This window comes from Oncorhynchus kisutch, linkage group LG8 (assembly GCF_002021735.2).
Source record: "Oncorhynchus kisutch isolate 150728-3 linkage group LG8, Okis_V2, whole genome shotgun sequence".
NCBI classification, from domain to species: domain Eukaryota; kingdom Metazoa; phylum Chordata; class Actinopteri; order Salmoniformes; family Salmonidae; genus Oncorhynchus; species Oncorhynchus kisutch.
This window is the reverse complement of record NC_034181.2, coordinates 12,776,471-12,802,410: the sequence shown is the minus strand read 5'-3', so window position 1 is coordinate 12,802,410 and position 25,940 is coordinate 12,776,471. Positions and strand designations below refer to the sequence as shown.

Here is a 25,940-nt window from a genome sequence, read left to right as displayed (position 1 = left end):
TAAAGATGCCTGTATGATGTATGCGGGGCTCTGAGGTTGCTGAGAGGACACAAAGAGGAACGCTTACAGAGAGAAAATTAAAAGGAGTGGGAGAGAGACGAAGAGAGAGACAGAGGGAGGGAGAAAGATAGCTAAGGGGAAGAGGGTGAGATAAACAGTGGAAGAGGCTTAGACCGAGACGAAGAGAGAGACAGAGGGAGGGAGAAAGATAGCTAAGGGGAAGAGGGTGAGATAAACAGTGGAAGAGGCTTAGACCGAGACGAAGAGAGAGACAGAGGGAGGGAGAAAGATAGCTAAGGGGAAGAGGGTGAGATAAACAGTGGAAGAGGCTTAGACCGAGACGAAGAGAGAGACAGAGGGAGGGAGAAAGATAGCTAAGGGGAAGAGGGTGAGATAAACAGTGGAAGAGGCTTAGACCGAGACAAAGAGAGAGACAGAGGGAGGGAGAAAGATAGCTAAGGGGAAGAGGGTGAGATAAACAGTGGAAGAGGCTTAGACCGAGACGAAGAGAGAGACAGAGGGAGGGAGAAAGATAGCTAAGGGGAAGAGGGTGAGATAAACAGTGGAAGAGGCTTAGACCGAGACGAAGAGAGAGACAGAGGGAGGGAGAAAGATAGCTAAGGGGAAGAGGGTGAGATAAACAGTGGAAGAGGCTTAGACCGAGACGAAGAGAGAGACAGAGGGAGGGAGAAAGATAGCTAAGGGGAAGAGGGTGAGATAAACAGTGGAAGAGGCTTAGACCAAGACGAAGAGAGAGACAGAGGGAGGGAGAAAGATAGCTAAGGGGAAGAGGGTGAGATAAACAGTGGAAGAGGCTTAGACCGAGACGAAGAGAGAGACAGAGGGAGGGAGAAAGATAGCTAAGGGGAAGAGGGTGAGATAAACAGTGGAAGAGGCTTAGACCGAGACGAAGAGAGAGACAGAGGGAGGGAGAAAGATAGCTAAGGGGAAGAGGGTGAGATAAACAGTGGAAGAGGCTTAGACCGAGACGAAGAGAGAGACAGAGGGAGGGAGAAAGATAGCTAAGGGGAAGAGGGTGAGATAAACAGTGGAAGAGGCTTAGACCGAGACGAAGAGAGAGACAGAGGGAGGGAGAAAGATAGCTAAGGGGAAGAGGGTGAGATAAACAGTGGAAGAGGCTTAGACCGAGACGAAGAGAGAGACAGAGGGAGGGAGAAAGATAGCTAAGGGGAAGAGGGTGAGATAAACAGTGGAAGAGGCTTAGACCGAGACGAAGAGAGAGACAGAGGGAGGGAGAAAGATAGCTAAGGGGAAGAGGGTGAGATAAACAGTGGAAGAGGCTTAGACCGAGACGAAGAGAGAGACAGAGGGAGGGAGAAAGATAGCTAAGGGGAAGAGGGTGAGATAAACAGTGGAAGAGGCTTAGACCGAGACGAAGAGAGAGACAGAGGGAGGGAGAAAGATAGCTAAGGGGAAGAGGGTGAGATAAACAGTGGAAGAGGCTTAGACCGAGACGAAGAGAGAGACAGAGGGAGGGAGAAAGATAGCTAAGGGGAAGAGGCTTAGACCGAGACGAAGAGAGAGACAGAGGGAGGGAGAAAGATAGCTAAGGGGAAGAGGGTGAGATAAACAGTGGAAGAGGCTTAGACCGAGACGAAGAGAGAGACAGAGGGAGGGAGAAAGATAGCTAAGGGGAAGAGGGTGAGATAAACAGTGGAAGAGGCTTAGACCGAGACGAAGCGAGAGACAGTTAGCTAGCTGTGATTTCATAGTGCCGGCTCAAGTTGAGGCCTGTAGAAGACCTGTCCAAAGGCCAACCTGCGTTTCAGCTTTATCCACAGCAGCTCACTCTCCCTCTGGGAACCCTTCATGAAGCACCTGTTGTCCTCGGCTAGACGGCACAGGTATGGGATCACTACGTTCACAGGCCCATAGCGAGCACACTTATACACAGAGAAACCTGCCTGGCCTGGAGGGAGGAGACGGGTAGGATAATAGAGAACAGACACAAAGGTCACAGGGACATTTTGTAGAGTAACACAAAGCTATATGATACAGTAGTAACAGGGATTTCACTAGCTAGAACAAAAAGAAGAAGGCAACAATAAACATGTCGTCCCCCCTAAATGATGCAGTGCCCCCTTTGGGCCAATTGAGCTATTGCATGTAACTTACAAATTTCAGTTAATTACTATAGCTCCCGCATTGGGCAAATCAGAGTAATTTTGTAGATGCCAGATCTCTATGGCAAGACTCATCATTCACCCAGGTTTCGTCAAAATCGTCACAGTGCTCGTCACGCATGACAGAACGAACGTACGGATGGAGACAGATCCAGTCCCCTCTCCGATTTCATCGTGGGGGACAATTAAAGAAATATTGAGGAGTTCAGAAGTGGAAAGTTATGGACAAAATGTGCTGTTTCTGTGATGCGTTGGAACAAAAGCCTGCATACCATGTGGAGTTGAACACCCCTGATGTGTTTGATTGTTCAGAGAGAAAACACTGCATAGAAATATGTTTAATCCTTTATTGAGCAATGAATAATGTAATGCAAGTCTTGGCAATATGGAATCAGGCCCAACTGCGTGTCAATGTACACAAACACAAACAAGAAAAGTACAAATAGGTTAAAAGCACTTATAGTTTGAGAAAATCAATATTTTTATAGAAATGTAATGTCCATGTGCTGGTATGTGTGAGCAGTCAGTGTAGAGCAGTCAGTGTAGGGAGCCATCCTCCTCAGAGCAGTCAGTGTAGGGACCCATCCTCCTCAGAGCAGTCAGGGTAGGGAGCCATCCTCCTCAGAGCAGTCAGTGTAGGGACCCATCCTCCTCAGTGCAGTCAGGGTAGGGAGCCATCCTCCTCAGAGCAGTCAGGGTAGGGAGCCATCCTCCTCAGAGCAGTCAGGGTAGGGAGCCATCCTCCTCAGAGCAGTCAGGGTAGGGAGCCATCCTCCTCAGAGCAGTCAGGGTAGGGAGCCATCCTCCTCAGAGCAGTCAAGGTATAGAGCCATCCTCCTCAGAGCAGTCAGGGTAGGGAGCCATCCTCCTCAGAGCAGTCAGGGTAGGGAGCCATCCTCCTCAGAGCAGTCAGGGTATGGAGCCATCCTCCTCAGAGCAGTCAGGGTATAGAGCCATCCTCTTCAGAGCAGTATGGGTAGGGAGCCATCCTCCTCAGAGCAGTCAAGGTATGGAGCCATCCTCCTCAGAGCAGTCAGGGTATGGAGCCATCCTCCTCAGAGCAGTCAGGGTATAGAGCCATCCTCTTCAGAGCAGTCAGGGTAGGGAGCCATCCTCCTCAGAGCAGTCAGGGTATGGAGCCATCCTCCTCAGAGCAGTCAGGGTAGGGAGCCATCCTCCTCAGAGCAGTCAGGGTATGGAGCCATCCTCCTCGAGCAGTCAGGGTATGGAACCATCCTCCTCATTGTGTCTGTGATCTATGCCAGGCCTTGGCAGTAGATTAGATTATGGAGATTTGCCTCCTGATGGTGTGCTTCACTGTGTCCTCGTTGTGTGAAGCCAACTTGACATTGGCGTTTCTGTCAGTCCAATATCATCCAGAATGGAGTCTAGACACCTTGTAGTACACAGACATGACAGACAATTAAACCATAGTACTGTTCCTGACACGTTGTTACACAGCTGTGACAAAGCAGTGTCTGAAATGTCACCCTACATCCTATAAGTGCAGTACTTTTGGTCAGAACAGAGCTATAAGTGCAGTATTTTTGGTCAGATCAGAGCTGTAAGTGCAGTACTTTTGGTCAGATCAGAGCTATAAGTGCAGTACTTTTGGTCAGATCAGAGCTGTAAGTGCAGTACTTTTGGTCAGATCAGAGCTGTAAGTGCAGTACCTTTGTTCAGAACGGAGCTATAAGTGCAGTACTTTTGGTCAGATCAGAGCTATAAGTGCAGTACTTTTGGTCAGATCAGAGCTGTAAGTGCAGTACTTTTGGTCAGATCAGAGCTGTAAGTGCAGTACCTTTGTTCAGAACGGAGCTATAAGTGCAGTACTTTTGGTCAGATCAGAGCTATAAGTGCAGTACTTTTGGTCAGATCAGAACTATAAGTGCAGTACCTTTGTTCAGATCAGAGCTGTAAGTGCAGTACCTTTGTTCAGAACAGAGCTATAAGTGCAGTACCTTTGTTCAGAACAGAGCTATAAGTGCAGTACCTTTGTTCAGAACAGAGCTATACGTGCAGTACCTTTGTTCAGAACAGAGCTATAAGTGCAGTACCTTTGTTCAGAACAGAGCTATAAGTGCAGTACCTTTGTTCAGATCAGAGCTGTAAGTGCAGTACCTTTGTTCAGAACAGAGCTATAAGTGCAGTACCTTTGTTCAGAACAGAGCTATACGTGCAGTACCTTTGTTCAGAACAGAGCTATAAGTGCAGTACCTTTGTTCAGAACAGAGCTATAAGTGCAGTACCTTTGTTCAGATCAGAGCTGTAAGTGCAGTACCTTTGTTCAGAACAGAGCTATAAGTGCAGTACCTTTGTTCAGAACAGAGCTATAAGTACAGTACCTTTGTTCAGAACAGAGCTATAAGTGCAGTACCTTTGTTCAGAACAGAGCTATAAGTGCAGTACCTTTGTTCAGAACAGAGCTATAAGTGCAGTACCTTTGTTCAGAACAGAGCTATAAGTGCAGTACCTTTGTTCAGAACAGAGCTATAAGTGCTGTACTGGTGGTCAGATCAGAGATACAGTTTAGTTATTCAACACGATTAAAACTTTTTTTAAACTCTAACTATGTGTTAAGTATGTTTTTATGTATTCAGTGTCTGTTAGTATGAATAGATTCATCCTTTACCTGTGGTACATCATTTTAGTGGTCCCACAGTCAGGGTCAACAGGGTCCTCGTATCCAATCTCTTCCCCTGCTACATGTAGGCTCCATGCACAAGCCCTCCCTTCTCCACAACTCAACATCTATGGTCATGTTATTATAGGCCTCCTACAATGGAAGAGAGAGGAGAGGATGACAACTCAACATCCATGGTCATGTTACTATAGGCCTCCTACAATGGAAGAGAGAGGAGAGGATAACAACTCAACATCCATGGTCAAGTTATTATAGGCCTCCTACAATGGAAGAGAGAGGAGAGGATGACAACTCAACATCCATGGTCACGTTTTTATAGGCCTCCTATGGCAACGCGTGACTACAGGGTCTCTAACCTTGAGGTAACACTGGAAGGAAGGCAACGCGTGACTACAGGGTCTCTAACCTTGAGGTAATACTGGAAGGAAGGCGACGCGTGACTACAGGTTCACTAACCTTGAGGTAACACTGGAAGGAAGGCAACGCGTGACTACAGGGTCTCTAACCTTGAGGTAACACTGGAAGGAAGGCAACGCGTGACTACAGGGTCTCTAACCTTGAGGTAACACTGGAAGGAAGGCAACGCGTGACTACAGGGTCACTAACCTTGAGGTAACACTGGAAGGAAGGCAACGCTGACTACAGGGTCTCTAACCTTGAGGTAACACTGGAAGGAAGGCAACGCGTGACTACAGGGTCTCTAACCTTGAGGTAACACTGGAAGGAAGGCAACGCGTGACTACAGGGTCACTAACCTTGAGGTAACACTGGAAGGAAGGCAACGCTGACTACAGGGTCTCTAACCTTGAGGTAACACTGGAAGGAAGGCAACGCGTGACTACAGGGTCTCTAACCTTGAGGTAACACTGGAAGGAAGGCAACGCGTGACTACAGGGTCTCTAACCTTGAGGTAACACTGGAAGGAAGGCAACGCGTGACTACAGGGTCACTAACCTTGAGGTAACACTGGAAGGAAGGCAACGCTGATTACAGGGTCTCTAACCTTGAGGTAACACTGGAAGGAAGGCAACGCGTGACTACAGGGTCTCTAACCTTGAGGTAACACTGGAAGGAAGGCAACGCGTGACTACAGGGTCACTAACCTTGAGGTAACACTGGAAGGAAGGCAACGCTGACTACAGGGTCTCTAACCTTGAGGTAACACTGGAAGGAAGGCAACGCGTGAATACAGGGTCTCTAACCTTGAGGTAACACTGGAAGGAAGGCGACGCGTGACTACAGGTTCACTAACCTTGAGGTAACACTGGAAGGAAGGCAACGCTGACTACAGGGTCTCTAACCTTGAGGTAACACTGGAAGGAAGGCGACGCGTGACTACAGGGTCTCTAACCTTGAGGTAACACTGGAAGGAAGGCAACGTGTGACTACAGGGTCTCTAACCTTGAGGTAACACTGGAAGGAAGGCAACGCGTGACTACAGGGTCTCTAACCTTGAGGTAACACTGGAAGGAAGGCAACGCGTGACTACAGGGTCACTAACCTTGAGGTAACACTGGAAGGTGATGAAGATGGGAGGTTTCAGACGAACACTGTGCTCCTCTGCATGCTGCAACACAGAGGAACCAGGTTCTAGTCAACAACGATTAGTTCTACTTCAATACAGACACATAAGCTACATGCTTTTCTCAAGAATCAAAGGAAACATAACTTTTAGAAAGCAGTAGTGTGATTACCGGTACATTACATTACATAGCATAGCATAGCATAGCATAGCATAGCATAGCATAGCATAGCATAGCTATGGCTGTGTCCATAGCAGGCATTTTGGATATGCGCAAATAGAAAGTTTTTTTGTATATTACATGTAGTATGCTTTAAATGCCAGCATGTCATACTCATTTTGACTTTTCACATAGTAAAATTCGCTGCACACTATTGAGGAAGGGAATCATTTGTTTGACAACAGAAGGTAATCAAAGAAGGTAATGCACTGTACCAAAATTAACAATGGCGGGAATCAATGGAATTCTGCATTAAATGGCGAGTTCTCAGTAGGATGAGCCTAGTATGTTGATAATAGTTGCCATACTGCATTAGTGTTTACTAAACAGTGCGTTATTAATAATAAATTATGTAGTATGATTAGTACATAGTATGTAGTTTTAGTAAGCAGCAGGCAAGACTGATTTCGGCCAATGACTTTACATAGCCCTTTAAGGTGTTTACCTTGGCCAGGTCAACCTCTGCAGCATTCTGTTAATCTGTTTCTCCCCCCTCCTCAGTGAACTCACTGAGCAGCGGTTCCAGCTGACCTGTCTAAGCAAACAGAATATGTTTACCTGTCTGTGGCACAGTGAATCACGCTGTCTCAGCAAACACAGGAGACAGGGCCTTCTCAACCATTAAATCTTGCTAAGTCTGGCACTGGAGATAGTGTGTCACACAGCCAGAGAGGACAAGAAAGACTTTATCTGAGGCCCACCGAGACACTTTCCAATTGATGCAACTCCTTTCAAGCACCCATTATTTTCTAAATCCTGGGATCAACTCAAAAATGTCAATCTTACCAATTTAATAGTGCAAACAATTGAACAAGTCAATTGAAACGTACCGCAGGGTTTGGCAGTGTTTTCAGAATGACTTGAGTGTGATACAAATTCATATTGTGTCTGTCTAGGCTTATCTCCTACAGTATTTCCATTGGCTTGCATTGCTTACCTCTAAGTTTGAGACAATGGCTGTTTGAATATAGCATGTCAATGGTTCTGGAGGGGCAGAGAGCGAGAGAGAGACAGCCTTTAGCCAGGAAAATATAAAGTATGAAGTGATATTTACAACAGTATTGAATACTAGAAATCAGTCTATGCAAATCCCTGACTGTCACTCAGAAACATATTCCAGTGTCTGCCTGTCAGTGTGTGTAAACTCTCCTCCCCCTCTGAAGTATAGTCTGCTGCAGCTACTGATGTAACAAGCATGATTCAGAAATTAGGAAGAGAATGGATTCACTTTTTCAAAGCTAGTAAATGATGATCCATGTTTCACATTGGATTTATTAACTACAAAATATATGTTTTTTATTTTAATGCTACTCTGCACACACAAGTATGTTAGCCAGCAAGCTACCTCTGGTTTATTATGTAATATCTCAGTACCATTATTATTATTATGTAATGGAACTGAGAGTCATGATCAAGGGGCTAGCTCTGGTCCAACATTAGTTGGTTTTTTTACCAGGTGAGTCAGTTAAGAACATATTCTTATTTTCAATGATGGCCTAGGAACAACTCTGGGATTTGAACTTGCAACCTCTTGGTTACTAGTCCAATGCTTTATCCACTAGGCTACCCTGCCACCCCAGTTAAGAAAACTTTGAAGTTCAAAAACATTCAAAGTTCCTTCATAGAAGCCACTCCTCCATATGTATAATTCTCTCAGCCTTATTTAATGGGGTGGCAGGTAGCCTAGTGGTTAGAGTGTTGGCACAATAACCAAAAGATTGCTAGATCAAATCTCCAAGCTGACAAGGTAAAAATCTGTCTTTCTTACCCTGAACAAGCTAGTTAACATACTGTTCCTAGGCTGTCATTGTAATTTAGAATTTATTCTTAACTGACTTGCTTAGTTACATTTTAAAAAATGACAAATCACATGTCATGTCTCCTCACCTGCATAATTTCAGTAGCATCTCACAACCTACACCTGTCTGTCTAATGCATGTTCAAAAGTTTGGGGTCACTTAGAAATGTCCTTGTTCTTTTTTGTCCATTAAAATAGCATCAAATTCATCAGAAATACAGTGTAGACATTGTTAATGTTGTAAATGACTATTATAGCTAGCAATGGTTGATTTATGGAATATCTACATAGGCGTACAGAGGCCCATTATCAGCAACCATCACTCCTGTGTTCCAATGGAACATTGTGTTAGCTAATCCAAGTGTATCATTTTAAAAGGCTAATTAATCATTAGAAAACCCTTTTACAATTATGTTAGCACAGCTGAAACTGTTGTACTAATTAAAGAAGCAACAAAACTGGCCTTCTTTAGACTAGTTGAGTAACTGGAGCATCAAGTGAACATGATTATATTATGCTACAGTGTATGTTGTATATACCTGTAGAAGATCCAGCTCTAGCCTTCTCTCTGATGCCTCCATGCCCTCCTTCACCTGCTGTGCTACCAGGAAGCTGAAGAAACACCTCTATTTCATCAGAACCTCAGAGAACTGGAGCTATAGAGAGAGAGGTAGAGAGTAATAACATACCTACAAGCACTAGAGCACTTTACGAGAAAGTCAAACCCTTCAGCTTAGTGGGTGCAACATGTGGTGGTGGATAAGGTGAGTTTTCCCCTTAATAAGTAAAGCACTTTGATAATCTTGAAAAAGCTTTATATAAATCCAATCAACTATTATAAATTGATATTATGATCCCTTCCTAACCCAACCTACCAGGAACTGAGGTCGGTCCAGTGCAGTCATCTTGATAGCAGAGAAGCCATCCATTGAGCTCCCACCAAGACAGGTCAAATGTGCTTAGTGTGTAAGCCACAGTAATATCAATCCAAAATGTATTACAAATATAAACATTTCACTCAGTGTTCTTTCCATGACAGGTGAATTAATGTGAAAGCTATGATTCCTTATTGCAGTCTCCTGTTAAATCCGTTTCAATCAGAGTAGATGAATGGGAGGAGAAAGGTTAAAGAAGGATTTTTAAGCCTCGACACAATTGAGACGTGGATTGTGTATGTGTGCTGTTCAGAAGGTGAATGGGCAAGAAAAAAATATTTAAATGCCTTTGAACAGGTTGTGGTAGTAGGTGCCAGGCGCACCGGTTTGAGTGTGTCAAGAACTGCAACGCTGCTGGGTTTTTCAGCTCAACAGTTTCCTGTGTGTACAGTGCCTTGCGAAAGTATTTGGCCCCCTTGAACTTTGCGACCTTTTGCCACATTTCAGGCTTCAAACATAAAGATATAAAACTGTATTTTTTTGTGAAGAATCAACAACAAGTGGGACACAATCATGAAGTGGAACGACATTTATTGGATATTTCAAACTTTTTTAACAAATCAAAAACTGAAAAATTGGGCGTGCAAAATTATTCAGCCCCCTTAAGTTAATACTTTGTAGCGCCACCTTTTGCTGCGATTACAGCTGTAAGTCGCTTGGGGTATGTCTCTATCAGTTTTGCACATCGAGAGACTGAAATTCTGTCCCATTCCTCCTTGCAAAACAGCTCGAGCTCTGTGAGGTTGGATGGAGAGCATTTGTGAACAGCAGTTTTCAGTTCTTTCCACAGATTCTCGATTGGATTCAGGTCTGGACTTTGACTTGGCCATTCTAACACCTGGATATGTTTATTTTTGAACCATTCCATTGTAGATTTTGCTTTATGTTTTGGATCATTGTCTTGTTGAAAGACAAATCTCCGTCCCAGTCTCAGGTCTTTTGCAGACTCCATCATGTTTTCTTCCAGAATGGTCCTGTATTTGGCTCCATCCATCTTCCCATCAATTTTAACCATCTTCCCTGTCCCTGCCGAAGAAATGCAGTCCCAAACCATGATGCTGCCAACACCATGTTTGACAGTGGGGATGGTGTGTTCAGGGTGATGAGCTGTGTTGCTTTTACGCCAAACATAACGTTTTGCATTGTTGCCAAAAAGTTCAATTTTGGTTTCATCTGACCAGAGCACCTTCTTCCACATGTTTGGTGTGTCTCCCAGGTGGCTTGTGGCAAACTTTAAACGACACTTTTTATGGATATCTTTAAGAAATGGCTTTCTTCTTGCCACTCTTCCATAAAGGCCAGATTTGTGCAATATACGACTGATTGTTGTCCTATGGACAGAGTCTCCCACCTCAGCTGTAGATCTCTGCAGTTCATCCAGAGTGATCATGGGCCTCTTGGCTGCATCTCTGATCAGTCTTCTCCTTTTATGAGCTGAAAGTTTAGAGGGACGGCCAGGTCTTAGTAGATTTGCAGTGGTCTGATACTCCTTCCATTTCAATATTATCGCTTGCACAGTGCTCCTTGGGATGTTTAAAGCTTGGGAAATCTTTTTGTATCCAAATCCGGCTTTAAACTTCTTCACAACAGTATCTCGGACCTGCCTGGTGTGTTCCTTGTTCTTCATGATGCTCTCTGCGCTTTTAACGGACCTCTGAGACTATCACAGTGCAGGTGCATTTATACGGAGACTTGATTACACACAGGTGGATTGTATTTATCATCATTAGTCATTTAGGTCAACATTGGATCATTCAGAGATCCTCACTGAACTTCTGGAGAGAGTTTGCTGCACTGAAAGTAAAGGGGCTGAATAATTTTGCACGCCCAATTTTTCAGTTTTTGATTTGTTAAAAAAGTTTGAAATATCCAATAAATGTCATTCCACTTCATGATTGTGTCCCACTTGTTGTTGATTCTTCACAAAAAAATACAGTTTTATATCTTTATGTTTGAAGCCTGAAATGTGGCAAAAGGTCGCAAAGTTCAAGGGGGCCGAATACTTTCGCAAGGCACTGTATTAAGAATGGTCCACCACCCAAAGGACATCCAGCCAACTTGATACAACTGTGGGAAGTATTGGAAGCAACATGGGCCAGCATCTCTGTTTCAAGCTTTCGACACCTTGTAGAGCCCATGCCCTGACAAATTGAGGCAAAAGGGTGTACAAACCTATTCCCCCTCAGGTGACTTGATTTGGCTAGTCCTCAGATCCTCAAAAGGTTTTACAGCTGCACCATCGAGAGCATCCTGACAGGTTGCATCACTGCCTGTTATGGCAACTGCTCGGCCTCCGACCGCAAGGCACTACAGAGAGTAGTGCGTACGGCCCTGTGCATCACTGGAGCCAAGCTTCCTGCCATCCAGGACCTCTATACCAGGCGATGTCAGAAGAAGGCCCTAAAAATTGTCAAAGACTCAATCACCCTAGTCATAGACTGTTCTCTCTGCTACTGCACGGCAAGCGGTACCGGAGCGCCAAGTCTTGGTCCAAGAGGCTTCTAAACAGCCATAAGACTCCTGAACAGATATTCAAATGGCTACCCAGACTATTTGCACCCCTCCCCTCCCACCCACCCCCAAGAACAGGTTATATTAAATAAACATAAGGTACATAAGGTTACGTAAAGGAGTATTTTCCTAAGTATTGTAATAATTATGGTCTTGAAGTTGTGAGTGAGACTATCATAATCTCAAGAAACTACAAAAAAGTACATGATAATTACTGTTATACTGCACAGAAAAAGTACTGTAACTGAACTGTAACTGAATATAAAAAAGACTCTCTAACCCCACAACCACCCAGTCTTCCTCTCTGTATTGTGTATTTCTGTAGGCATACCAGGTGCTTTGATACACTAGAGGAAGGTCTCCATGTTTTGATCACATTTAGCCTCGTCTGCTTCGAAATACGTCTTGGCTCCGGCCACTCCCCCTTGGCGGTCCGCGTTCTGTCGGTGAGCCTTGTACTTATTTTCTCTGCGGTCATCGCCTACGGGGGAGGGGAGGGGGCAACAAACACACCAGCATCCCTCCCTATTGCAACCATTTGCATCATACACTACCGGTCAAAGGTTTTAGAACATTGACTCATTCAAGGGTTCTTCTTCATTTTTGCTATTTTCTACATTGTAAAATAATAGTGAAGACATCAAAACTATGAAACAACACATATGGAATCATGTAGTAACCAAAAAAGTGTTTAAACAAATCAAAATATATGTTATATTTGAGATTCTTCAAATAGCAACCCTCTGCCTTTATGACAGCTTTGCACACTCTTGGCATTCTCTCAACCAGCTTCATGAGTTAGTCACATGGAATGCATTTCAGTTACCAGGCGTGCCTTCTTCTTCTTTTAGTTAATTTGTAGAATTTCTTACCTTCTTAATGGTTTGAGCCAATCAGTTAAGTTGTGATAAGGTAGGGGGGTACACAGAAGATAGCCCTATTTGGTAAAAGACCAAGTCCATGTTATGGCAAGAACAGCTCAAATAAACAAAGAGAAATTACATTCCATCATTACTTTAAGACATTTATTTTCTTCAAGTGCAGTTGCAAAAATCATCAAGCGCCATGATGAAATTGGCTCTCATGAGAACCGCCAAAGGAATGCAAGACCCAGAGTTACCTCTGCTGCAGAGGATATGTCCATTAGAGTTACCAGCCTCAGAAATTGCAGCCCTATATAAATGCTTGACAGAGTTCAAGTAACAGACACATCTCAACATCAACTGTTCAGATGATAATGTGAATCAGGCCTTCATGGTCAAATTGCTGCAAAGAAATCACTACTAAAGGACACCATTAAGAAGAAGAGACTTGCTTGGACCAAGAAACATAAGCAATGGACATTAGACCAGTAGAAATGTGTCATTTGGTCTGGAATCCAAACTGGTTCCAACCACCGTGTCTTTGTGAGATGCGGTGTGTGTGATCGGAAAATCTCTGCATTTGTATTTCCCACCGTAAAGCATGGAGGAGGAAGTGTTATGGTGTGGGGGTGCTTTGCCGGTGACACAGCATTCTGCAGCGATACACCATCCCATCTGGTTTGGGCTTGGTGGGACTATCATTTGTTTTTCAACAGGACATTGACCCAGCACACCTCCAGGCTGTGTAAGGGCTATTTGACCAAGAAGGAGAGTGAGTGGAGTGCTGCCTCCGATGACCTGGCCCCCACAATAACCCGACCTCAACCAAATTGAGATGGTTTGGGATGAGTCGGACCGTGGAGTGAAGGAAAAGCAGCCAACAATTGCTCAGCATATGTGAGAACTCCTTCAAGACTGTTGGGAAAGTATTCCAGGTGAAGCTGGTTGAGAGAATGCCAAGAGTGTGCAAAGCTGTTATCAAGGCAAAAGTTAGATCATTTGAATAATCTCAAATATAAAATGTATTTTGATTTATTAAACACTTTTGGTTACTACGTGATTCCAAATGTATTATTTCATAGTTTTGATGTCTTCACTATTATTCTATAATGTAGAAAATAATGAAAACAAAAGAAAAACCCTTGAATGAGTAGGCGTGTCCAAACTTTTGACCGGTAGTGTGTACAGTGGCTTGAGAAAGTATTCACCCCCTTGGCATTTTTCCTATTTTGTCGCCTTACAACCTGGAATTAAAATAGATTTTGGGGGTTTATCATTTGATTTACACAACATGCCTAGCCACTTAGATGATGAAAAATATTTGTTCTAATGAAACAAACAAGAAATAAGACAAAAAAAACTGAAAACGTATAACTGTATAACTATTCACCCCCCAAAGTCAATACTTTCTAGAGCCACCTTTTTCCAGCAATTACAGCTGCAAGTCTCTTGGGGTATGTCTCTATAAACTTGGCACATCTAGCCACTGTGATATTTGCCAATTCTTCAAGGAAAAACTGCTCCAGCTCCTTCAAGTTGGATGTGTTCTGCAATCTTTTTTTAAGTAGTGGATCAGCTTAAAACCTCTCTGGGATATGTGGGACGTGTCCTACCTGGCCAAAAGCCAGGGAAAATGCAGAGCGCCAAATTCAAATAAATTACTATAACAATCAGACTTTCATTAAATCACAAATGCAAGAGACCAAATTAAAGCTACACTTGTTGTGAATCCAGCCAACATGTCAGATTACAAAAAGGCTTTTTGGCGAAAGCAAAAGATGCTATTATCTGAGGATAGCACCCCAGTAAACAAAGAGAGAGAAGCATATTTCAACCCTGCAGGCGCGACACAAAACACAGAAATAAAAATATAATTCATGCCTTACCTTTGAGAAGCTTTTGTTGGCACTCCAATATGTCCCATAAACATCAGAAATTGTCCTTTTGTTCGATGAATTCCGGCAATATATATCCAAAATGTCCATTTATTCGGCGCGTTTGATCCAGAAAAACACTGATTCCAACTTGCGCAATGTGACTACAAAATATCTCAAAAGTTACCTGTAAACTTTGTCAAAACATTTCAAACTACTTTTGTAATACAACTTTAGGTATTTTGGAACGTACATAATCGATAAAATTGAAGACAGGATGATCTGTGTTCAATACAGGAGGAAAACAAACTGTAGCTAGCTTTCTGGTCACGCGCCTCTATCTAACAGTACTTCAAGTGACCCTCGTTCAAGATGGCCGGTACTTCTTCATTACACAAAGGAATAACCTCAACCAATTTCTAAAGACTGCTGACATCCAGTGGAAGTGGTAGGAACTGCAAGAAGGTCCCTTAAAAAGCTGGATTCCCAATGAAACCTCATTGAAAGGAGAGTAACCTCAAAAAAATCGGAATGGTTTGTCCTCGGGGTTTCGCCTGCTAAATAAGTTATGTTATACTCACAGACATGATTCAAACAGTTTTAGAAACTTCAGAGTGTTTTCTATACATGAGTAGCAGGCAGTTTAATTATGAGTAACATAAGTAGCAGGCAGTTGAATTTGGGCATGCATTTCATCCGGACGTGAAAATACTGCCCCCTGTCACCAATAACTTTTTATATTGCGGAAAGATTGTTGCTTCCATCAATGTAATTGTCTGCATAATTTCCAATCCCCAAAATATTTTTGGGGGTAAATATATATATCCATATACATACACGTATGCATACATATGCAAATATATACATACACATACCTATATAGACATACATACTTTTTAAAGAATATACCTTTATTATTCCCCGCAAACCCTACCACCCTTTCCCCAATTGGAGTAACCTAATAAACACTTAGGCTTATACCTTCAGTTTATAAATCTTATACACATTTTACAGACACAATCTATTTTACAACAATTTAGTCCTTCTTCTACTTCTGATGTCCATCCAGTTGGTTTTCTATTTGTAACTATGCTATTTCACAAAATGTCTGAACCTATATAAATTTTACAGACCCTGTATGTTTTATATTGGTTATCTTGTTGTTAGTCCCACCCTTCAGCTCCATTCAACCCCTCTCATCTATCTCTCAACTATAACTATTCTATTTGCCATATATTTTTCAACTGTGCTGCTTCACAAAAGTACTGAACCTTTCTATTGTCATAGCTTCAACAGATTGTAAATTAAAAATAAACATTTTTGCAAAAATAATTATTTTATTATTGATTGATTGACTATGGCTTTTTAAATAAAAAAATTGAAGTTTATTTGTCACGTGCGCCGAATACAACAGGTGTAGATCTTACAGTGAAATGCTTACTTCCAGGCTCTAACCAATAGTGCAGAGAAAAAAAAAGTATGTGTGTGTGTGTGTGTGTGTGTGTGTGTGTGTGTGTGTGTGTGTGTGTGTGTGTGTGTGTGTGTGTGTGTGTGTGTGTGTGTGTGTGTGTGTGTGTAGGTAAGTAAAGAAATAAAGCAAGAGTAAAAATACATTTGAAAATAAGAGTAGCAAGGCTCTATACAGACGCCGGTTAGTCAGGCTTATTGAGGTAGTATGTACATGTGTGTATGGTTAAAGTGACAATGCATATATGATGAACAGAGTGTAGCAGTAGCGTAAAAAGAGGGGTTGGCGGGTTGTGGGACACAATGCATATAGCCCGGTTAGCCAATGTGCGGGACCACTGTTTGGTCGGGCCAATTGAGGTAGTATGTACATGAATGTATAGTTAAAGTGACTATGCATATACAGTATGACAAACAGAGAGAAGCAGAGGGGTTGAGGAGGGCACACAATGCAAATAGGCCGGGTAACCATTTGGTTACCTTTTCAGGAGTCTTATGGCTTGGGGGTAAAAACTGTTGAGAAGCCTTTTTGTCCTAGACTAGGCACTCCGGTACCGCTTGCAATGCGGTAGTAGAGAGAACAGTCTATGACTGGGGTGGCTGGGGTCTTTGACAATTTTCAGGGCCTTCCTCTGACACCGCCGGGTGTAGAGGTCCTGGATGGCAGGAAGCTTTGCCCCAGTGATGTACTGGGCCGTACGCACTACCCTCTGAAGGCCTTGTGGTCGGAGGCCGAGCAAATGCCGTACCAGGCAGTGATGCAACCGGTGAGGATGCTCTTGATGTTGCAGCTGTAGAACCTTTTGAGGATCTCAGGACCCATGCCAAATCTCTTTAGTTTCCTGAGGGGGAATAGGCTTTGTCGTGCCCTCTTCACGACTGTCTTGGTGTGTTTGGACCATTCTAGTTTGTTGTTGATGTGGACACCAAGGAATTTTAAGCTCTCAACCTGCTCCACTACAGCCCCGTCGATGAGAATGGGGACGTGCTCGGTGCTCCTTTTCCTGTAGTCCATAATCATCTCCTTAGTCTTAGTTACATTGAGCGATAGGTTGTTATTCTGGCACCACCCGGCCAGGTCTCTGACCTCCTCCCTATAGGCTGTCTCGTCGTTGTCGGTGATCAGGCCTACCACTGTTGTGTCGTCAGCAGTGTTGAAGTTGTGCCTGGCCATGCAGTCGTGGGTGAACAGGGAGTACAGGAGGGGACTGAGCATGCACCCCTGGGGAGCTCCAGTGGTGAGGATTAGCATGGCAGATGTGTTGCTACCTACCCTCACCACCTGGTGTCAGCCTGTCAGAAAGTCCAGGATCCAGTTGCAGAGGGAGGTGTTTAGTCCCAGGTTTCTTAGCTTAGTGATGAGCTTTGAGGGTACTATGGTGTTGAACGCTGAGCTGTAGTCAATGAATAGCATTCTCACATAGGTGTTCCTTTTGTCCAGGTGGGAAAGGGCAGTGTGGAATGCAATAGAGATTACAGCATCTGTGGATCTGTTAGGGCGGTATGGAAATTGGAGTGGGTCTAGGGTTTCTGGGATAATGGTGCTGATGTGAGCCATTACCAGACTTTCAAAGCACTTCATGGCTACGGACGTGAGTGCCATGGGTCTGTAGTCATTTAGGCAGGTTTCCATTGTGTTCTTGGTCACAGAGACTATGGTGTTCTGCTTGAAGCATGTTGGTATTACTGACTCAATCAGGGGCATGTTGAAAATGTCAGTGAAGACACCTGCCAGTTGGTCAGCACATGCCCAGAGCACACGTCCTGGTAATCCATCTGGCCCCATAGCCTTGTGAATGTTGACCTGCTTAAAGGCCTTACTCACGTCGGCTATGGAGAGCGTGATCACACAGTCGTCCGGAACAGCTGATGCTCTCATGCATGCCTCAGTGTTGCTTGCCTCGAAGCGAGCATAGAAGTGATTTTGCTCGCCTGGTAGGCTCGTGTCACTGGGCAGCTCGCGGCTGTGCTTCCCTATAGTTTGCCAGCCCTGCCACATCCAACAAGCATCGGAGCCGGTGTAGTATGATTCAATCTTCTTCCTCTATTGACGCTTTGCCTATTTGATGGTTTGTCGCTGGGCATAGCGGGATTTCTTGTAAGCTTCCAGGTTAGAGTCCCGCACCTTGAAAGCGGCAGCTCTACCCTTTAGCTCAGTGCGAATGTTGCCTGTAATCCATGGCTTCTGGTTGGGGTATGTACTTACAGTCACTGCGGGGACGACGTCCTCAATGCACTTATTGATAAAGCCAGTGACTGATGTGGTTTATTCCTCAATGTCATCGGAAGAGTCCCGGAACATGTTCCAGTCTGTGATAGGAAAACAGTCCTGTAGTTTAGCATCTGCTTCATCAGACCATTTTGTATATACCGAGTCACTGGTGCTTACTGCTTTAATTTTTGCTTGTAAGCAGGAATCAGGAGGATAGAGTTGTGGTCGGATTTACCAAATGGAGGGCAAGGGAGAGCCCTGTACGTATCTCTGTGTGTAGAGTACAGGTGATCCAGAATTTTGGTTGCAATAATGGTTGCAATAATCACCCAGTGTTGCTATCTGCAGCGTTAGTTCTAGGCAAATGTTGCAATTCTTCAGCAATTCCTGGTCCTGTGACCAAAAACGAGCTACATATGGACAATACCAAAATAAATGATCTAATGACTCTGCCTCCTCACAGCAGAATTTGCAGAGCTGGGAAGATTGTATCCTCCATATATTTAACAATTTATTGGTTGCAAGAATTTAGTAATAGAAAAATGTAGTAATAGTAATTTACATTGAAAGAATTTGAAGTTTTGAATCCGTCATTGTTTTGCGTGTCAATTCATAAACCATGTGCCATGGAATAGGTACATTGAAAATCTCTTCCCAACTATTTTGCAATTAATATGGCACAGCTGTCAATTTTTTGGTCCTTAAATGAAATTGGTATATGTTTTCATTTATCACACTTTTCTTTAACCATTTATGTCTTTAATACAGGGCAGACATACAAGTTCCTTACTTTTTTCCACTTCTACTTGCCTCTTCCATATTTGTGGTAATGCTGCAATTAATTGGTTGTAATTTTGGGTAGAGCATTTCCATATGTCTGTGTTAGCTGTATGTGTGACATAACTCCGCCAGTCCTATTTATGATATAATTCACTAAAATTATACCTTTTTTAAAATTTCATTGAAAAATATGTTTTTTTTTATCAATTAGTATTTTTGAGTTTAACCACAATATTTATTATATTATTTGTTCTGTCTTTCAGGTGGATTAAACTGAAATTGCAAACACCTTTCTAAGGCTTGTTTAAAAAATAACGATATTTTGCAGATTGTAATGTAATCTGAATAAAGGGAAAAAGGCCCTTCTTGAACAGAGGATGAGACATTTTTACCAATTTACTAGAGAACCAGTTTGGATTTAAGTATAACTTTTGCATGACTGATGCCTTTAGTGAGAGGTCTAATGCTTTAATATTTAATCATTTCTGCCCACCGAATTCATATTCATTATAAAAATTGGCCCTCTTAATTTTGTCTGGCTTGCCTTTCCAAATAAAATAGAATATTTTTTGTTCATATAATTTAAAAAGCAGGTCACTAGGTGTAGGCAAAACCATAAGCAAATAGGTAAACTGTGATATGACTAAAGAGTTAATCGGGGCGATTTTTCCACAAATAGACAGGTATTTTCCTTTCCATGGTAGCAAGATCTTATCTATTTTTGCTAACTTTCTATAAACATTTATTGGAATGAGATTTCTTTCTTTTGGGATTTGTATACCGAGTATGTCCACATCTCCGTCAGACCATTTAATTGGTAAACTACATGGTAATGTAAAATGTGCTTTTTTTTTGTGATCCAATACGTAATATAGTACACATATCATCATTTGGTTTTAATCCAGTTAGGAAAGCAAAAACATCTAGATCCTCTATGAGGCCATGAAGAGATTGTAATTGTGGTTTTAAAAGAAAACATGAATCATCAGCGTACAATGACACCTTAGTTTTTAAACCACGGATTTCTAATCCCTTAATATTATTATTTTATCTAATTTTAATAGCTAACATTTCGATGTCAATAATGAATAGATATGCCGATAGTGGACAACCTTGTTTTACTCCTCTAGATAGTTTTAAACTTTCTGAGATGTAGCCATTATTTGCTATTTTACACCTACGGCTCCTATACATAATTTTAACCCATTTTTTAAGACATTCCCCAAAATTGAAATATTCTAGGCATTTATATATATAAACTCTAGTCATACTTTATCAAAAGCCTTTTCAAAATCAGCTATGAAAACCAGGCCTGGTGTCCCCAATATTTCATAGTATTCTATTGTTTCCAGTGCTTGTCTTAGATTATCTCCAATGTATCGTCCATGTAAAAAACCTGTCTGATTAGGATGAATAATATCTGACAATACTTTCTTAATTCTATGCGCCAAGCATTTTGCTAGAATTTTTGCATCACAACACAGAAGTGTAAGCAGTCTCCAATTTTTTAAATGGACTGGATCTTTATATACCATTTCCTGTTTTCCTGATATATCCGACCTTCTACCATTTATGTAGGAGTGGTTAAAATATGCTAATGGCCCTCTGAGTATATCAAAAAACGTTTTGTATACTTCCAGCCCTGGAGTTTTCCCATTCTTAAAGGCCCCAATTACATCAAGAAGTTTGTCCTCTGTAATTTGACCTTCACATGAGTCTTTCTGTACAGATGTTAATATTACATTATTATTAAGAAAAAAATCCATACAAATAGTTTCAGTTAGTGGAGATGGAGGAGACTGAAATGAAAACATATTCTTAAAGTACTTTACTTCCTCTTTCAAAATATCATTCCATGAATCATGCATGACTTCATAATTTCTAACCAGTTTAAAAAAAACATTTTTGTATAATTTCTATATTTAAGATTGAAAAAGAGTTTGCTGCATTATTCCCCATATTCCATCCATTTCGCTTTATTTTTTATAATATATTACACAGGATCTTTCTTGAATACGTTCTTCCATTTCCACCAGTTTCCCAGTCCCTGCCGGTGAAAAACATCCCCACAGCATGATGCTGCCACCACCATGCTCACTGTGGGGATGGTATTCTCGGGGTGATGAGAGTAGTTGGGTTTGCGCCAGACATAGCATTTTCCTTGATGGCCAAAAATCTCAATTTTAGTCTCATCTGACCAGAGTACCTTCTTACATATGTTTGGGGAGTCTCCCACATGCCTTTCGGTGAACACCAAACGTGTTTGCTTATTTTTTTCTTTAATAAGCAATGAATTTTTCTGGCCACTCTTCCGTAAAGCCTAGCTCTGTGGAGTGTACGGCTTAAAGTGGTCCTATGGACAGATACTCCCATCTCTGCTGTGGATCTTTGCAGCTCCTTCAGGGTTATCTTTGGTCTCTTTGTTGCCTCTCTGATTAATGCCCTCCTTGCCTGGTCCATGAGATTTGGTGGGCGGCCCGTTCGTGGCAGGTCTGTTGTGGTGCCATATTATTTCCATTTTTTAATAATGGATTTAATGGTGCTCCGTGGGATGTTGAAAGTTTCTGATATTTTTTTATAACCCAACCCTGATCTGTACTTCTCCACAACTTTGTCCCTGACCTGTTTGGAGAGCTCCTTGGTCTTCATGGTGCCGTTTGCTTGGTGGTGCGCCTTGCCTAGTGGTGTTGCAGACTCTGGGGCCTTTCAGAACAGGTGTATATATACTGAGATCATGTGAAAGATTATGTGACACTTAGATAGCACACAGGTGGACTTTATTTAATGAATTATGTGACTTCTGAAGGTAATTGGTTGCACCAGATCTTATTTAGGGGCTTCATAGCAAAGGGGGTGAATACATATGCATGCACCACTTTTCTGTTTGACATATTTTTCTATTTATTGAAACAAGTCATTTTTCTCATGCCCATTACATGAAATCCAAATAAAAATCCATTTAAATTACAGGTTGTAATGCAACAAAATAAGAAAAACGCCAAGGGGGATGAATACTTTTGCAAGCTAATGTAGTTAGTGGCTCAAATGTAAGCCTAACACCCCAACAGACGGACTTCCTTAAGCTTTCTTTCTCTGCAGCGGACACAAGTGATCTGTCAACAAAAAAGGAGAGAAAAAGAAAGCTGAATGATTCACTCGTTATGGATGTGAACAGTATTATAGTGTCCATTATGTTGGAGCTCGCCACAGTCCACACACACAAACATTGACATTAAATTCCTTGGTGAACATGAGCCTGGCACATCAAATCCCATTCCATTTGTTTAAATAACCACAATTCCATGAACTGTATTGCCCTTGAGGCACCAGCCGGTGGATATAGGACACATCTCACCACAGGTGGCCCCAGATAGACTGATTGAGCTGTTCCTGCCCATGTTTAAATTGGACCTTCACGAAGGGCACTCAGACACACTATACAGCTGGACCTATGTCCATACCATTACAGATCACAGAAATGAGGTCTGACTCATACGACCACCCAGGGGCCGGTAAGCTTGATGGCTATTCAGCCTGGTCACACCAGATCCAATGCAGTATTCGACATTCATCCTGGTCCACAGAATGTTGGGAGATGCCTTCAATACCGGGCCACTAGGAGCAATGGTGAGCACTATTACCATCAAGTGGGCGTTGTGGATGGGGATGGACGTAAGCCATGAGCTCCGGCTCCAAGGATTGCAGGTTCAAACCCAGTGCTAGGCACTCTTTTCTTCTTTTTCTTTTATTCCCAAACCTTAACCCTTAACCAATCGGAATCAATGCCTAAACTTAACCGTCAAACTCTTAATTAAGTTTATCTCTCATTTGGACCATGGTCGAATACCGTGTCAGTCCGTGAGATATTGTTGGGGTATTTGGACGTAAGAAAGTTTGGTAACGGGGTAGATGGTATGATGGCATGTCTGGACTGTAAGTGGAATACATTCATCATACATGAGATAGAAATGTAAATATCTAGGGGGTGGGGTGTTGGTTGGTTATTTGTGAGTAAATGTATGAGCTTGTTGTGAAAAAAGTTTTTTTTCTTCTCGGGAACGATTCTATTCTATTATTTTATATTCCATTCCATTCCCCTCTTGTTCATACTGTCTCTCACTCACGTGCTGCTGAGATGCTGCCTGGTGCAAGTGTCTTTGATAAGTCGCATGAGTACATGTCAAGCACAATTGTATCAGAAAGTGGTCTTGCATCAAAGTGGACAAGCTAACTCTTCCTGGCTTATGCCTTGCAAGTCTGTTTTTTACCAACACAAAGGTCTCACTGTCTTCTGATGGCAGACAAAGTCCAGACTAAGCCGAAAACTAAACAGCAGAAGTGACTGGGGTGTCCTGTCCTAATATTATTTTCATGGTAGAGTTAGGAGATTTTTCAAACAGGACAGGGAGTGAGTAAAAGCCACACTGTCTTACATCTGTTTTTGCATATTAAACAAGATCTCAGGCAGCCATTGATCTGAGTCAACAGAGCTGATCGCTTGCTGATTCTGAAATGTACCTGCCCAGAGTGACCTCTTTCAGAGAGAGACAGACACAGAGAAACACTCAGTCCTTTGGCATTATGTCCCTATTGCTCTCTCTCTCTCGCTCACACTCTCCCTCTCTTTCTTTCTCTCTCTCTCTCTTTCTCACTCGCTCTCTCGCACTGGATGCAATTCAGACAAATTTACTTATTTTTTAGGCGTGTAATCTGAAAGTTAAAGTTATCCTCCAAAGAGGGGCTAATGAAGGTGAGTTCAAAAGAAAAACGTAGCATAACTCAGTGTGACTACATAGCTGCATGATCTAACCCATATGAAGCCTAGCTCTCCTCAGAGAGAACGGTTGTGTAGATTTTTCCTGGCCTGTCATACAGGTTTATATCAGAGCAGGGATCCGACTGTCTCTACTGACTCTCTGTCTTGTGCTGCTGCAGCTTGCCTCATGTGACAGAATTCCTGAAGAGTGAGAGTTCCGAGAGGACAGCCAATCAGGCGAGGAGGGCCTTGACCCAACCGACCAATGGGGTCTGGACAGACTAGTGTTTACATCCTGAGAGGGATATCAAATTATAGCCTGTCCCTGGCTTCAAACGAGGGGAAAATCATACTGTGGTCGTTCACCCTGGTTAGATCTGGATGCCTTTCATTCAGAATAAGGAAATAACCTTTGTTTGCGGAAACATTTTTGATGTATGAAAAATAAAAACTGGTTTGCTTAACAAGATGTCTGTGTGCTCTCAGAAGTATATAGCACTTCGAATTCATACACAAAACAATCCCCTATTTTCATTTTGATAAAGGGACACACACACACACCTGTTTTCTTATAAGCCAACATTAACATGTGATGTTGTTCTACTAACGATGGCTGCTGGGACCCCACCAGAACATATAGTAAAACCTGAAGTTCTAGCAACATTCTGTTTTTTGGTCTAGGTTAGGAAGAGCATTTAAAGTAATAACCAAATCTCTTCAGTCACTGCCTCCATTACATGGGGTGGAAGGGTAGCCTAGTGGTTAGAGTGTTGGACTAGTAACTGACAGTTTGCAAGTTCAAATCCCTGAGCTGACAAGGTACAGATCTGTTGTGCTGCCTCTGAACAGGCTGTCATTGTAAATAAGAATTTGTTCTTAACTGGCCTAGTTAAATAAAGGTAAAATAACACTGTGGTCCAGGATGGAGCCCTGTTCTTCTGAATCAGGGGCTTGAAGGGCCTAATCAATTTATTTCAACTGACTGATTTCCTTACATAAACGGTAACTTAGTGTTGCAGAAATGCAACATATTTTTGTTCAGTACAATTAAAGTCAGCATCGCAGGACAGACATATCAGAAGGAAACATTTGATGTAAACAGAGAAAATAGCATGATGTGCCTATTTTTTATTTAACTAGGCAAGAGAAACTAAGCAACATTTCTTATTTTCAATGACAAAGTGTGTTAACTGCCTTGTTCAGGGGCAGAACAAATATTTTTACCTTGTCAGCTCAGGGTTTTGATCTGGCAAACTTTTGGTTACTTGTCCAACACTATACCCACTAGGCTACCTGTCGCCCCCCTAATTTTGATTTATATGCACTTTGCCACTTTGAGCTTTACAACAGGGGGAGGAAAACAAAAAAGGCTTGATTAGTATAGGCCTAACAAACCTCCTTATCAATCAAAAAGTCATAAGAGCATAGTGTGAAAACCACCAAACTTCTGAACAGTTCTAAATTGTCTTTACTCTTGTATGCTTCCTGTGTATGCTCAAAATCAATAGTCTTTATAGAGGGGGAAGCAGATCTTTATATCGGCGCCTGCCCGTGCAAGGGCGGATACAGTTTTGACGTAAAACACGTGTGTATTCCTCCTTGGTAAAGACTTTCAGGTGGATTCCAGCTCGAACATTGAAAACACCTGTCCCAATAAATATCCCATCAAACAGGAAATCGTCGTTTTTATTTTCCAAATTAATGTAACAAGTTGATGAAAATAACTATTGTATTAATCGCACAGTAAAGTATTGAAAATTATGGTGAAATGGTAATAATCCATAGTTATGTCATGCGGTTATTTTGTCAGTTCATTCAATGAAACAGACGGTGGCGCCATTGCCTTGCGGAAGTTAACTGTAGGAAGGGTGCTGCCAAGAGCTTTTTCTTTCTGTTAAATTTCGATCTAATGAAGTTGGCCTTGAATAATGATTGATTGGGATTAACATTAATGTTACAAACATTTGAATAAATAAATACAGTTTGGGTACCTCATTGCCTAAATTCAATTACTCCTATTATTTTACTATACATAAAACCACTTTTTTAAACAAAATTATTATTATTATTCAAGTATTTTCTTATATTTTGAGGAAATGTGGACATTGAAGAACCAGACATAGGCCTATATCATAATATTGTCTATTGGTCCACTTGTGGCACACCCACTTTTTTTAGTTGCTTATGGCTTCTTTTCTCAGAACAAGAAATCAA

At 42.2% G+C, this 25,940-nt stretch overlaps 1 pseudogene; it reads right to left on the bottom strand.

Moving 5' to 3' along the window:
* Nucleotides 1–1,727: 1,727 nt before the first annotated feature.
* On the bottom strand, nucleotides 1,728–9,257 carry LOC116374788 (proline dehydrogenase 1, mitochondrial-like; annotated as a pseudogene).
* Between the last annotated feature and the right edge of the window lie 16,683 nt (nucleotides 9,258–25,940).